Raw genomic sequence first — 13,822 nt, forward strand, 5'->3', positions numbered from 1 at the left:
ACTGGCCTCATAGAATGACTTTGGAAGTATTTCCTCCTCTTCAACTTTTTGGAAGAGTTTGAGGAGGATTGGTGTTATTTCTTTAAATGTTAAGTAGAATTCTCCAGGGAAGTTATCTGGTCCTCAGTTTTCCTTTATTGGGAGGTTTTTTATTATTGTTTCAATCTCTTTGCTAATCATAGATCTGTTCATATTTTTAAATTTTGTAGTGATTCAGTCTTAATAGATTGTATGTTTCTAGGAATTTATTCCTTGCAGGTTAACCAAGTTGTTGGTATACAGTTGTTAATAGTCTGTTATAATTCTTTTCATTTCTGTGACATCAGTTGTATTGTCCCCTTTTTTAGTTTTGATTTAAGTTGAGTCTTTTCTCTTTTTTTCTTCCTCTAGGTAAGGGTTTGCCAGTTGATCTTTTGAGAAAACCAACTCTTAGTTTCATTGATTTTTTTTTCTAGTCCCTATTTCATTTGTCTCTACTCTAATCTGTATTATTTTCTTCTTCTGCTAACTTTGTTCTTTTTCTCCTTCCTTGAGGTAGAATGTTAGGTTATTGATTTGAGAGTTTTATTCTTTTTAATATAAGTATTTACAGCTATAAAAGTCCATCTTCACACTGCTTTCACTGCATCCTATAATATTTGATATGTTGGTTTTCATTTTCATTTGTTTCAAGATATTTTCTAATTTCCCGTGTGATTTCTTCTTTGGCCCATTGGTTGTTTAAGAGTGTGTTGCTTAATTTCCACATATTTGTGGATTTTTTATTTTCCCATCTGCTATTGATTTCTAGTTTCATTCCATTGAGGTCAGGAAAGATACTTGGTATGAGTTCAATATTCTTAAATTTGTTAAGACTTGTTCTGTGGCCTAACATGTGGTCTATCCTGGAAAATGTTGCATGTGCACTTGAGAAAATGTGTATTTTGTTGTTGTTGAGTGGAGTATTCTGTTTATGACTGTGTATTTGGTCTACAGTGTTGTTCAAGTCTTCTGTTCCCTCCTTGTTCTTCTGTCTGGTTGTTCTGTGTATTATTGCAAGCGGGGTGTTGAAAGCCTCTTACTAGTATTGTGTTGCTGTCTGTTTCTCCCTTCAATTCTGTCAGTGTTTGCTTCATATATTTAGGAGTTCTGATGTCAGATGTGTACATACTTATAATTGTCAGATCTTCCTGGTGATTTGACCCTTTTATCACTATATAATATCCTTCCTTGTCGTTTGTTACAGTTTTTGGCTTAATGCCTATTTTGTCTGTTAATATGGCCTCCCCTGCTCTCTTTTGGTTTCTGTTTGCATGGAATATCTTTTTTATCCTTTTGCTTTCAGTCTGTGTGTGTCCTTAGATTCAAGGTGAGTCTCTTGTAGACAGCGTATGGTCAGTCTTGGTTTTTTATCCAATTAGCACTCTATATCTTTTATTAGGGAGTTTAATCTCTTTACGTTTAAAGTAATTACTGTTAGAGAAGGATTTATTATTCCCATTTTCTTAATTGTTTTCTCTATGTCTTGTAGCTTTTTCGTCCCTGTTTTCCTCTCTTACTGCCTTTTTTGTGTGTTTTATTGACTTTCTTTGTCGTGACATGCTTTGATTCCCTTCTCGTTAGCTTTTGTGTGACTTCTGTATTTTCTTTGTGATTGCCATGGGAATACATAAAACACCTTAAGGCTGTAACAATCTATTTCAAACTCATAACTTTAATTGCACACCAAAAAAACTCTACTCCTTTACCTCTCTACTCCCTGTACTTCATGTCATTGATGTCACAAATCACGTCTTTTTATATTCTGTATTCTTTAACATAGACTTCTGGTTATTCTTATGCTTTTGTCTTTTAAATTCTGTAGAAGAATTAGAAGTGATTTGCACAGCAACATTATGATATTATAAGATTCTATATTTGTCCAAATATCTGTCTTTACCAGACAGCTTTATATTTTCATATGGTTTTGTGTTGACGTCTAGTGTCTTTTCATTTCAACTTGAAGGACACCCTTTAGAATTTCTTGTACAGCAGGTCCAGTAGTTATTAATGCCCTTTATTTTTTGTTTAGTCTTAATTTCTCCTTTTTTTTTTTTGAGGAAGATTAGCCCTGAGCTAACATCTGCTGCCAATCCTCCTCTTTTTGCTGAGGAAGACTGGCCCTGAGCTAACATCTGTGTCCATCTTCCTCTACTTTATATGTGGGATGCCTACCACAGCATAGCTTGCCAAGTGGTGCTATGTCCGCACCCAGGATCCAAACCAGTGAACTCTGGGCCGCTGAAGCGGAATGTGTGAACTTAACTGCTGTGCCACTGGGCCAGCCCCAGTTTCTCCATCTTTAAGGGACAGTTTACCAGATATGGTATTTTTTTCTTTTCTTTCTCTTTTTTTTTTTTTTGCTGAGGAAGATTTGCCTTGAACTATCATCTGTTGCCAATCTTCCTCTTTTTGCTTGAGGAAGATTTGCCCTGAGCTAACATCTGTGCCAATTTTCCTGTTTTGTATGTGCGCCCCCACCACAGCATGGCTGCCAATAAGTGGTGTAGGTCTGCGCCTGGAAACTGAACCTGGGCCACTGAAGCAGAGCATGCTAACTTAAGCACTGGGCCAGATAAAATATTCTTGGTTGGCAGTTTTTTTCCTTTAGCACTTGTAATATGTCATACACCTGCCTTCCAACTTGCAAAATTTCTTCTGAGACACCTGTTGATAATCTATGAAAGTTCCCTTGTATGTAATGAATCACTTTTCTCTTGCTGCTTTCAAGATTCTTACTCATAACTTCTCAATTTGATTGTGATGTGTGTAAGTGTGGGTCTCTTTGCATTTATCCTAGTTGGAGCTCTTTGAGTGTCTTACAGTTAGATGTTCATATCTCTCCTCAAATTTGGGAAATTTTTAGCCATTATTTCTTAAAGTAAGCTCTCTGCTCCTTTCTCAATTCTCCTTCTGAGACTTCTCCCATAATGCATTTTTGGTGTGTTTTATGGTGTCCCATAAGTCGCATGGGCTCTCTTTACTTTTTGTCATTCTTTTTTCCTTCCTCTGACAGCATAATTTCCCATGATCTGTTTTCTAGTTCGCTGATTCTTTCTTCTCCTTGATCAAGTCTGCAGCTGAATCCCTCTGGTGAAGTTTTCAATTTAATTATTGTATTCTTCAGCTCCAAAGTTTCTACTTTTCTTTTCTTTCCTTGAGTTTCAATCTTTGTGTTGTGTTCACGCATTGCTTGTCTGATTGCATTTCAGTATTTATTTGTGTTGTCTTTTGACTCAGTGAGCATCTTTAAGATGATTATTTTGAATTCTTTGTCAGGTGGTCCATAGATCTCCATTTCCTTAGGGTTGGTGATGGAGCCTTACTTTGCTCCTTTGATTGGGCTATCTTTCTCTGTTTGCGTGTTTGCCTTTTGACCTTTTGTTGAGATTTGGGCATTTGAAATGACAGCTACCTCTTCCAGTCTGCTGCCGTCTTCCAGTTATGCTGCCATCCTCTTAGTACTCAGAGTTGGGCAAGACAGAAATCAGTCCCTTGGGAAGCCCCCTGGCATGCCAGGTCATTGAACACACATTTCTCACTTCTTTTTCCTTCCTTCGGGAGAAGCTATGAGGTGGTTGGTTTCCTCCTGATTGTGCCTCATTGGATGGGGGTGGAGAGGGTTAAGGCAGGGAAAATGCAGTGGACTTTCCTGTTGGATTCAGTGTTGCTCTTCTTGGCTTTTGCTTACCTGGGTGCTGCAATCGCTTAACTGGTTTCTGGAGTTATCACATAGGCAATTTGGTCCTTATATTGTTTTTAAGTCACTTTCTCCCTGGGAAACAAGGGCCTGGGGCTTTCTATTTCACTATCTTGTTGATGTCCTTCCTTTTACACATTCTTTTTTTTTTTTTCACATTTAGTTTTTAACTCCATTTATTTCTAGGATTTTTCACCAGTTAGTTCTAGGATTTTTCACTTGATGTTTTACCATGCCTGTACAGATAATCACAACTGTGTTGCTATTAGAGGCTTTATTACTAAAGGGCTATATTTTTAGTAACTTTGTTATAATTTAATGTTAAATGTAGCTCTTTAATAAACATAGATTTATTGTGTTAATGCATGTTAACAATTTGAGTAGGAAGTGGTACATGATTTTAATACGACTTGCTTTGTTGGCTAATTTATTTTTAGGGTTCTCATGAAACTTTGAAATTACTAGCTCTGAGTTACGGTTTATGCTATGGTGATGTTTTGTTAATAAGAAAGATTTGGTAGAGTCTGCATTATGTTCTCGAGCTTCTGATATAGAACATGGAGGAACAATAATACCCTTGGTCAACTTGTAAGATATGACCATAGGTTTTGGAAATATCTGTGGATTTTATAGAGCATGTATTTTATACATGAGGTTTAGTCCTAAATGTTCAAAATCAGTGGATTGAAGGCTGAGAATATTGTTTTCTGTACCTGCCTGAGGAGAAGGCACCATATCATGTGACTGAAGAGCAAGTCAGAGGATGTGGATATAAAATGGGCAGTTTTCTTTTTTGTAAATAAACAGGATAAAGTAAAACAAGGGTATCAAGTTGAAAGGGGAAAGGAGGAGCTAATATTTGAGCATGTGGTGTGTTCCCAGGCTTTAGATATATTGTTTTATTTAGCCATCACGACAGGTAAATGGGTCGTAGATATTATTTCCATTTGACTGCTGAGAAAACTGTGAGGGGTTAAATAACAGAGTTAAGAGGCAGCATTCTGTAGCGTAGTTAACAGTGTGGGCGTTGAATTCATACATGCTGACATTACCATCCCTTCAAGCTGTGGGCTTAAAGAAAGTTGCTTAAAATTCAGTTTCCTCCTTGGTAAAATGGTGATAATCATGCTTATTTTATAGGGTTATTGTGAGAATTAGATAAAGCAATGCACGTCGAGGTTTTAACCTAATGTCTGAGAAATTGTGTGCACTCGATGTTATGTGGCTAACATTTGTGTGTGTATATATATTTTATATGTGTTAATCATATGTATATATTAATTGTTATTTTATTTGGTTTCCCAAGGTCTCTTACCTTGTAAGTTGTGCGTGTAGTAAATGGTAGAATCAGAAGACTGGTCTGTCTCCCACCAGAGCCTATATTCTTTTCATTGCAAGATCTCTAAAAGTTTGCTAGATTAGAGTAAGTGAGAAACACAAAGTGATGAAAATAAGGTTGAAAAGTACTAATAAAATCTGTCATCTGTTGGTTGGCTACTGTAGGTTAGGTGTTTTACTTATGTCATTGCATTTAATCTCATTTCGTTAAATAGCCTGGCCAAGATCATGGAGTCAGTAAGGCAAAGCTGGGATCTGATCCTAGGTCTGTCTCATTTCAAGATCTGTGCTCTCTTCCTTAGGCAGTGCTGTCTCCCCATAAGTAAAATAATGAGGTTACCCGGATCTTGAAGGGAAAGAGAACTCTTAGAAGATTGGAGTTGGTTACATATAGAAGTACTTCTGAATAGGGGCTATTATGCAGCTTTTAAGGAAATAAGATGATATGGGTTCCATCCCCAAGGAAATCTAGCAGGGGACATAAGCCCCACAAAAATATAAAATTGCATCAATGTATCTTAATTATCAAAAATGATTGCCAGATTGGTTTCTGCAATAGAAAGGATTTAAGGGAATGTCAGTGGAATGCTGGCATGGGTCTGGAATTGAGAACTAGTCAAGGAAAATGTAATGAAGAAGTTCTGTCAGTCTCCCCTGCCCCCAACAGTTAGAGGAAAGAGCAAAAATACAGCAAAAAAAAAAAAAAAGTTCCTAGGTAGTTAAAGGTGTAATCTTGACGACTCTTCAAGACTTTCTGGTAGTGGGTGGTAGAAAATAAGTATAATGAGAAAAGGCCACATCAGAGAAGGTGTCCCACTGTGAGGAGGTGGGGGATGTGCACAGCGCTAGAAGTGCTGCTGGTTTGAGTTCAGGCCACTCAGAAAAAGTACTGGGTCATGGTGCACTAATGGTTGTCGGGGGTTTGGGTAGTCTGGAATGAGGTCATTACTTGTGAATGCCAGTTCATTCTTTACACCTGTGCTTCCAGACAAGGAGCAATTGAGCGAGTGAGCGTGGCAGTGGGTGCCTTCCTACTGAGAGTGCTGACCAGGGGAGGCCCTGACGCACTCACGGTTAATGCCCTTTTCTGGCAAGTGGGCCAGGACTCCTTGCAGACTTTCCTAGCAGCCTTAAAGCCTGGGTCTCTTAGCGTGGGGATTATAAAGCAGTGTTTTTTCATTTCCTCTTGTAAGTCTTTAAAGAGTTATAGGATTCTTTCAATGGGATTCTTCTTTTGTTTTGCTTTGGTATTTTCCTTTCCATTTGTAGTAAGGAGATATGTGAGTTTTGTATTATATAATAATTTTGAACCCTGTTGAGTTTGTAAAATGTGAGATGTTTTACTTTCATAATTTTTCCCTTTTTCTTGAAAGCTAGGATTTTTTGTGTTTGCCCATATAAAGCATATTTTCTTACATATAGCAGCCTAACAAGTTGACCATTGTAAGCATACTTTTTATTTTCTGTGTGTAGTGACAGACTCTGAGATTCTTAGAATAGACAAAATTGAAATGTGATTTTGTTTATGATTAGGAACTGCATAGATTAAAATTCTGTGTCTATTTTGCATAATAAAAATTGAAATGTTTAAAAAACTTTCTTTGAATATTTAAATAATAACCAATAAAAATGTTACTGGAAAGCATGCTAGTTTCAGATCTTTAAGTCACTAGCAGATAGGGTGCAATGGTATAGAACAGGGGTCTGCAAACCTCACCCTCTCCTTGTTTCTGGAAATAAAATATTATGGAACACAGTCATGCACACTCAGGTACGTTTTGTCTATGTTGAGACAGAGACCTTGTGCACTGCAAAGACTGAAATGTTTACTGTCTGCCTTTTCCAGAAAATCTTGGCCCACCCCAGCAGAGAATAGCAGTTGTCAACATTTGGGGTCTCTGGACCTTTTTACACTCTTAAAAATTATTGAAGACTCCAATGAGTTTGTTTATGTAGATTATATTGATATTTACCATATTGGAAATTAAAACTGAAATTTAAAAAATTGTTTTGGGCCAACTCTGGTGACCTAGTGGTTAGATTTGGTGTGTTCCACTTCAGCGGGCTGGGTTTGGTTCCTGCGCACAGACCTGCACCACTCGTCTGTGAGTGGCCATGCTGTGGTGGTGGCTCACATAGAAAAAGAAGATTGGCAGCAGATTTTAGCTCAGGGCAAATTATCGTCAGGAAAAAAAATGCTTCAATTTATTTAAAAATAACAATATTAAACTTGTTACATGTTAACATAAGTAACATTTTAATGAAAAAATAACTTTTTTCCCAAAACAAAAACATGGGTGGGTTGGGAATTTCTCTAATGCCTGGCTTAATAGAAGACAGTTCTCGTATATGTGTATACTTTCGATTCATTGCTGTGTGTTGTAGTTGAAAGATATGAAGAAAATCCAGCCTCACGCAGATCTGCAGTTGGAAAAGGGAGGAGGGTTTTAATAGTGTGCTCAGTTAATTCTGGAGATTCTTTGATACTACACCAAAACTTGACATGTGCTGGCTCCTTAAAGGAAGTTGCAATGTGGAACCACAAAATATGTCAATAAACTTACTGTATCAGAGCTTTAAAATCCATTGGTCTATCTTGCCCTTTGAACGAATTTTTTATCTATGCATGATTTTCTAATATTATGCATCGATAATTTCGAAAATCTTGGTTTATTATCCAAATGTCAACACAATATTAAAAAAATCACGTCTGCTAATATCATCACTGACCTCAGAAGAGCCTTTGGGTATTGAGAAGCTGATGGAACTATGCAGAGTGGGGACTGGCTTCCTGTGTATTTGCATTTCAGTTACCAGGGTACCTTGCAAAGCCAGGAAAGCCTCTAGCACATGAAAGTTTTATAAAGTTCTGCTTTTTGCTTGAAAGCTTATGTTTTATCATCAGCAACACATACTGTCAGTAGTTTTCTTTCAAGTCTCAGACTCATTTCATTCATTTTCAACAAAATGGCTGCCGAATACTCAAACCAGAATAGCCTGAATAGTTTGTCTTTTTGTTGTTTTTTCAAGTAGATATGGTGTTGCATGAAAAAAACGACTAGTTCAGTTTACAAAAACCATTGCACAAGTGCTTTTCTTTGAGACAGCTGTGGCTTCCTTCAGAGCGGCAGCACTGTCTGCGTGCTTCCCATTTCATCACACAGAACATTAAAAACACAGACGTGGAAGAGTCAGTTGATTTTTACTACTTCATTAAGGGCATTCTGAAGTGAACCATTTTTTCTCCTCGTTTCTTTTTTTATGCATTTTTTAATTGAGGTATAATTGACATAACATGTGTACACTGTAATCATTGAATATTTGTATATATTGCAAAATAATCACCACAATAAGTGCAGTTCACATCCATCACCATACATAGTTAACAAAATTTTTTTTCCTCATTATTAGAACTTTAAAGATCTACTCTCCTAGCTACTTTCAAATATGCAATATAGTATTAACTATAGTCACCAGGCCGTTACATTACATCCCCAGGACTTACTCATTATATAACTGGAAACTTGTACCCTTTGACCCCCTTCTCCCATTTCACTCACCCCTTAACCCCTATCTCTGGCAGCCACTGATATCCATGAGCTCAGTTTTTGTTTATGTAGATTGCATGTGTAAGTGAGATCATACAGTATTTCCCTTTCTACTTGACTTATTTCACTTATCATGATGCCCTCAAGGTCCATCCATGTTGTCTCAAATGGCAAGATTTCCTTCTTTTTTTTTTTGGAGGAAGATTAGCCCTGAGCTAACATCTGCCGCCAATCTTCCTCTTTTTGCTGAGGAAGACTGGCCCTGAGCTAACATCCGTGCCCATCTTCCTCCACTTTATACGTGGGATGCCTACCACAGCATGGCTTGCCAATCAGCGCCATGTCTGCACCCGGGATCTGAACCGGTGAACCCCAGGCCACCAAAGCGGAACGTGCGAACTTAACCGCTGCGCTACTGGGCTAGCCCCAAGATTTCCTTCTTTTCTATGGCTGAATAATATTCCTTGTGTGTGTGTGTGTGTGTGTGTGTGTGTTGCCTTTATCCATTCATCCATCGGTTGACGCTTAGGTTGTTTCCATGTCTTGGCTATTGTAAATAATGCTGCAGTGAACATGGGGGTGCATATGTCTTCTTGAGTGAGTGTTTTTGTTTCTTTTGGATAAATACCCAGAAATGGAATTGCTGGAGCATTAATTTTTAGGGATCTCCATACTGTTTTCCATAGTGGCTGCACCAATTTACATTCTCACCAACAGTGCACAGGGTTCCCTTTTCTCCACATCCTCCCAGCGCTTATCTGTTGTTTGTCTGATGATAGCCATTCTAGCAGGTATGAGGTGGTATCTCATTGTGGTTTTGATTTGCATCTTCCTGATGATTAATAATGTTGAGCACCTTTTCATGTACCTGCTGGCTCTTTGTATGTCTTCTTTGGAAAAATGTTCAGCTCCCCTGCCCATTTTTAAATCAGATTGTTTGGGGGTTTTTTGCTATTGAGTTGTATGAGTTTTTTATATTTTTTGGATATTAACCTCTTATCCATATATAATGTGCAAATATTTTCTGCCATGCTGTAGATTGCATTTTCATTTTGTTGATGGTTTCCTTTGCTGTGCAGAAGCTTTTTAGTTTGATGTAGTCCTTTTTTTTTTTTTAATGACAGTACTTGGCAGTGAAGAATATAGACATGAATTGTTTCAACTTGGTATTGTCTTGATTTGTGCTTAGGTGCCAGTGGTTTTGTCACCATTGCTTCTCGCCATTAGTGCAAATGTTGACACAGTACAAAAGGCAAATAATGTCTCAATATTTTTATGAAAATAACTTGACGTTATGACCCTCTCTGAAGGGGTCTTGGAGACCACTGGGGGTCTGCAGACCACACTTTGAGAACTGCTGGTATAAAAGGTATAAATGCCTTTTTATATGAGCAGGTTTACGCTAGTTAGCTAAATGTTGCCTCCTTTATTTTCTACGATTATAATTTATAAAGGTTTGAATAATGTTAATAGATACCAATTTGCTGCTGACATTGGCTAGTATAACTAATGAATCTTTCAAATTGATCATTTTTAAACCAATCTGTGATATTAGATTTGTAAAAAATAAGTTTACTCTTGTTTGTGTTAGTGCTGTGTTAGGTTTTGAAAGTGGAACTTTAGAATATGTGGACTGGTGAAGTAATCTACAGCTGGATTACTGTTTTTACAGTTATTACCATATTATAGTTATTGTCTGGAAACAATGGGATGTTAATATGATTATTAAGTGCTTTATTCATGATAAGTTAATTAAAAGTTTTCATATTCTTGAATACTCCCCCAAATAGAGAGGAAATGTGTTTGGACATTAGGTTCAGCACTTGATTTCTTGTTCATCTGCATTAACTTCGTGGGGGTGTGTAGATTGTGATTTATAAAAAGAAATATGTATTTGGTCTTCATGCTTGTTTCTGGCACAGAGCTCCTAAAACTCTTGGAATTTCCTAAGTGATAAGAGCAATACAGGTGTCTTTTGTTATTCATAACAAGCCCCTTTCAGCCATGCCTGAGTGTGTTAATAAGGTGACTTTTGGAAAGCCCCTAAGGATGGGGGCTAGTTGCTGGGGGACCTACCTTGATTAGAGGGTTGGAACTTTCAGTCAGTATTGTCACTGCCCTCCCCCCCACTCCCCCACCCCTGAGGGACAGAGACTGCAGGTTGAATCAGTCACCAATGGCCAATGATTTAATCAATCATGCCTACATAATGAAGCTGCCATGCAAACCCCAAAGGATGATTATTGGAGAGATTCCAGGTTGCTGAACACGTGGGAGTGCGGGGAGAATGGCAGACCCAGAGGGAGCCACGAAAGCTCCGTGCCCTTTCCCGCATACCTTGCCCTATGCATCTCTTTCACCTGGCTGTTCCTGAGTCATCCTTTTGTAATAAACTGGTAAACGAGTAAGTAAACACAGGTGACAGCCTGGACTTCTGATTGACATCTGAAGGGGGGGCTGCATCTTGTAGGGCTGAGCCCCTAAACTGTGGGATCTGATGCCTGTCTCCAGGTAGATGGTGTCAGAATTGAGTTAAATTGTAGGGCACCCAGCTGGCGTTGGAGCATTGCTCGATGCCTGGGAAACTACATGTGGTGTAAGAAGTGTCATAGTGAGGTATTGAGAGTAGAGGAAACACACAGGGGAGCGTGTTTTTCTTTGTGTGTGTGTGTGTGCACATTAATAAAAATTTTTGCAGATGACTGCTTCCTGGGTACAGTTAAGGCAATTTTTGCTTTACTGAAAACTCAAACTTTCTGCTACAGATACTTGGACTTCTGTGGTTGACCACTAGGTGTCATGAGTGCCACGGGAGCGCCACGAGTTCCCCGGGGCGGGTAGAAACTGAACATTGTAAGCTCCTACCCCTTCACATATTTCACTGTTTCCACATGATCGATGCCAGAGAACCTGATACAGTGTGATATATAGAAGCAAGGTACAACTGGAATAATGAAATTTCAAAAAATCAGGCTTTTTAAAGGCGGGTTGTAATGGTTCTATTGGGCATTGTAAATGCTTCAGGTGCACTTGATACCGCTGTTATGTTCCTGGCGTTCGGGTCTCTCTTTTTATGGGAAGATGGATTGAACTTCAATTTAAGAATATTCGGTAATCCCTCTCAGGACATACTGTAACAGCTGGTATTTTTGTGTTGTAGTAAATCGATTCCATACAACAGTCAGTAATAATTATGGCTGGGTTCTGACAAATTCCAAAGCATTTTCGATAAATTTAGCCAAAGAAAATAACATGATTACTACAAAAATTTAGCTCAGTTTGAAAGTTAAACCCAGCAAGTTCTGCTTCGTTCCACAAAATATTAAACATTTTACTAGTTGGGATTTTATCAAACCATTTATTTTTTATTAATATATATGTTCTGAGAAGATAATTACTTTGTCGCATATATTTCTTAATATGACTGGAAAAATTTAACCTTGAGGGTTCATTATGAAATAAAAAATGAGACAAGCTAAGGCCTTTCACAGAGAGTATGTAGTGTAGCAGCAGCGTCAAGTCCGAAGGATGTTTTGATGTGGAATGTAAGTTGTCATAGTATTAATAGAATGTTTGATAGAAGCATAAATTGGCTTATTATATGGTGTGTGTGGTTTGTAAAAGTGAAACACTGTAAATTCTTTAAGGCGTGAAGAAAGTGGTAGTTTGCACAGTGTAGATTATATAGTGTATTTCTATAGTTAGGCAATCTGTCCCATACAAATTACGACTTTTCTCATGGCATAAAGATCTTAAATTACATACATACAGACACAGTGAATACCTACCCACATACACACATATATATTGCCCTAATGGTAGAAATGTGTGTGCATACACTTTATAAATTTTAACCGTTTCCTTCTTTTTTCTCAGCAGCAAAAGCGAGTCTACTAATTGAATGCATTCTTTAAATTATGTATGGTCTGTTTTTGACTTGGTTTGTGTTTGAATTAAGGAATATTTTTATGTAGTTGAATCTTAATCCTGATTGTTAGAATAATTTATGGAAGCAAAGCAGAATTGCCTTTAAAATTATTGGGAAAACAGCTTCAGAGATGGGCATTAATGAAACCTTGCTTTGGAAACTCTTTCATTTTTAGCTTAGTGATTTATATTTTAATTTGCTATTTAACATAACTGTCCTTATATTTTTAATTAACACTCTTTTCTATATGGATTTGTAGGTATACTTTAGCTTTATAAATCTTTGTAATAATATAAAACAAAATTCAAGACATTGCATCAGATGGTCTGGTCCAAGATAATTTACTTGACGGTGAATTTTTTCATACTGTCATTTACTTTGATAATTAGAAAGCTCATTTAAAAGGCTTTATAGAATTTTATAGTTTGGACTTTTCCACAATGAAATTTGGCAAGCTCATTTTCTTTATTCTGTAATATGAATCAGCAATTTAAAGGCTTTAAGAATTGGAGTGAGCCAGTTTTTTGAGTGTTTACAATATCTGTTTTTCTTCTTAATATATGTTAAAATATGCTTTTAAATTACTGAATTTGGCTTTACAGAGAACTGGGGAAAATGTATTCAAAACGAACTGAAACACATTGTGGTGTTCTTCTGATTTCTAAAAAATGTAAATGCAGTGTATTTTCCGTTATTAGGCAGCAGTGGTCCAAATTGAAACCACATGGCCTCCTTCTAGGTGTCAGGCCAATGTAAATTTTAATCTTGCTACTTTCTTTTATGTTTTCATTTTATAATCTTATTACCTGAATTAAACGACCCCAGTCATAATAACCAGCATTTGTTGTTTGCTTGCCATGTGCCAGATGGTGTGCTCTGTGCCTTAGCATAGTTAATTATCAAACAATTCCAAATTGCTCTTATCTCCATTTGCATATAAGGAAATTAAGATTTAATAAGATGAAATATCTTCTCTAGGGTCACAGAGCCAGCAGGATTAGAGAACAGGCCAAACTCCACATCCCCTGCTCTCAGCTGCTGTGCAATGATGCCTTTACTGCTTGTTTGGGGAGAAACATTAGTTAAAATAGTTATTGAAAAAAAGTGGTATTTTCCAAGATACATCAAAGCTTAGTTTTTACTAAAAGAATTTACTTTTGTAGATTAGTGTGGACTGTTAGGTTTAGATTATTAACGTTTGTGGAAATCTGTAATAACACCTTGCTGCAGCTTTAGTATTCTTTCAAGGTTATTTGCAGTTTTCGGTTAGAGAACTTTGCAGTTGTCCTA

At 37.3% G+C, this 13,822-nt stretch overlaps 1 protein-coding gene across 5 annotated transcripts in view; it reads left to right on the forward strand.

Annotated features, from left to right (window-relative positions):
- Positions 1-13,822, forward strand: part of MPP7 (MAGUK p55 scaffold protein 7) — a 242,308-nt gene that overhangs the window by 64,920 nt on the left and 163,566 nt on the right. The gene's annotated exons all lie outside the window — the stretch shown is intronic.

Source organism: Equus caballus, chromosome 29, assembly GCF_041296265.1.
Source record: "Equus caballus isolate H_3958 breed thoroughbred chromosome 29, TB-T2T, whole genome shotgun sequence".
In the NCBI taxonomy this organism is placed as follows: Eukaryota; Metazoa; Chordata; class Mammalia; order Perissodactyla; family Equidae; genus Equus; species Equus caballus.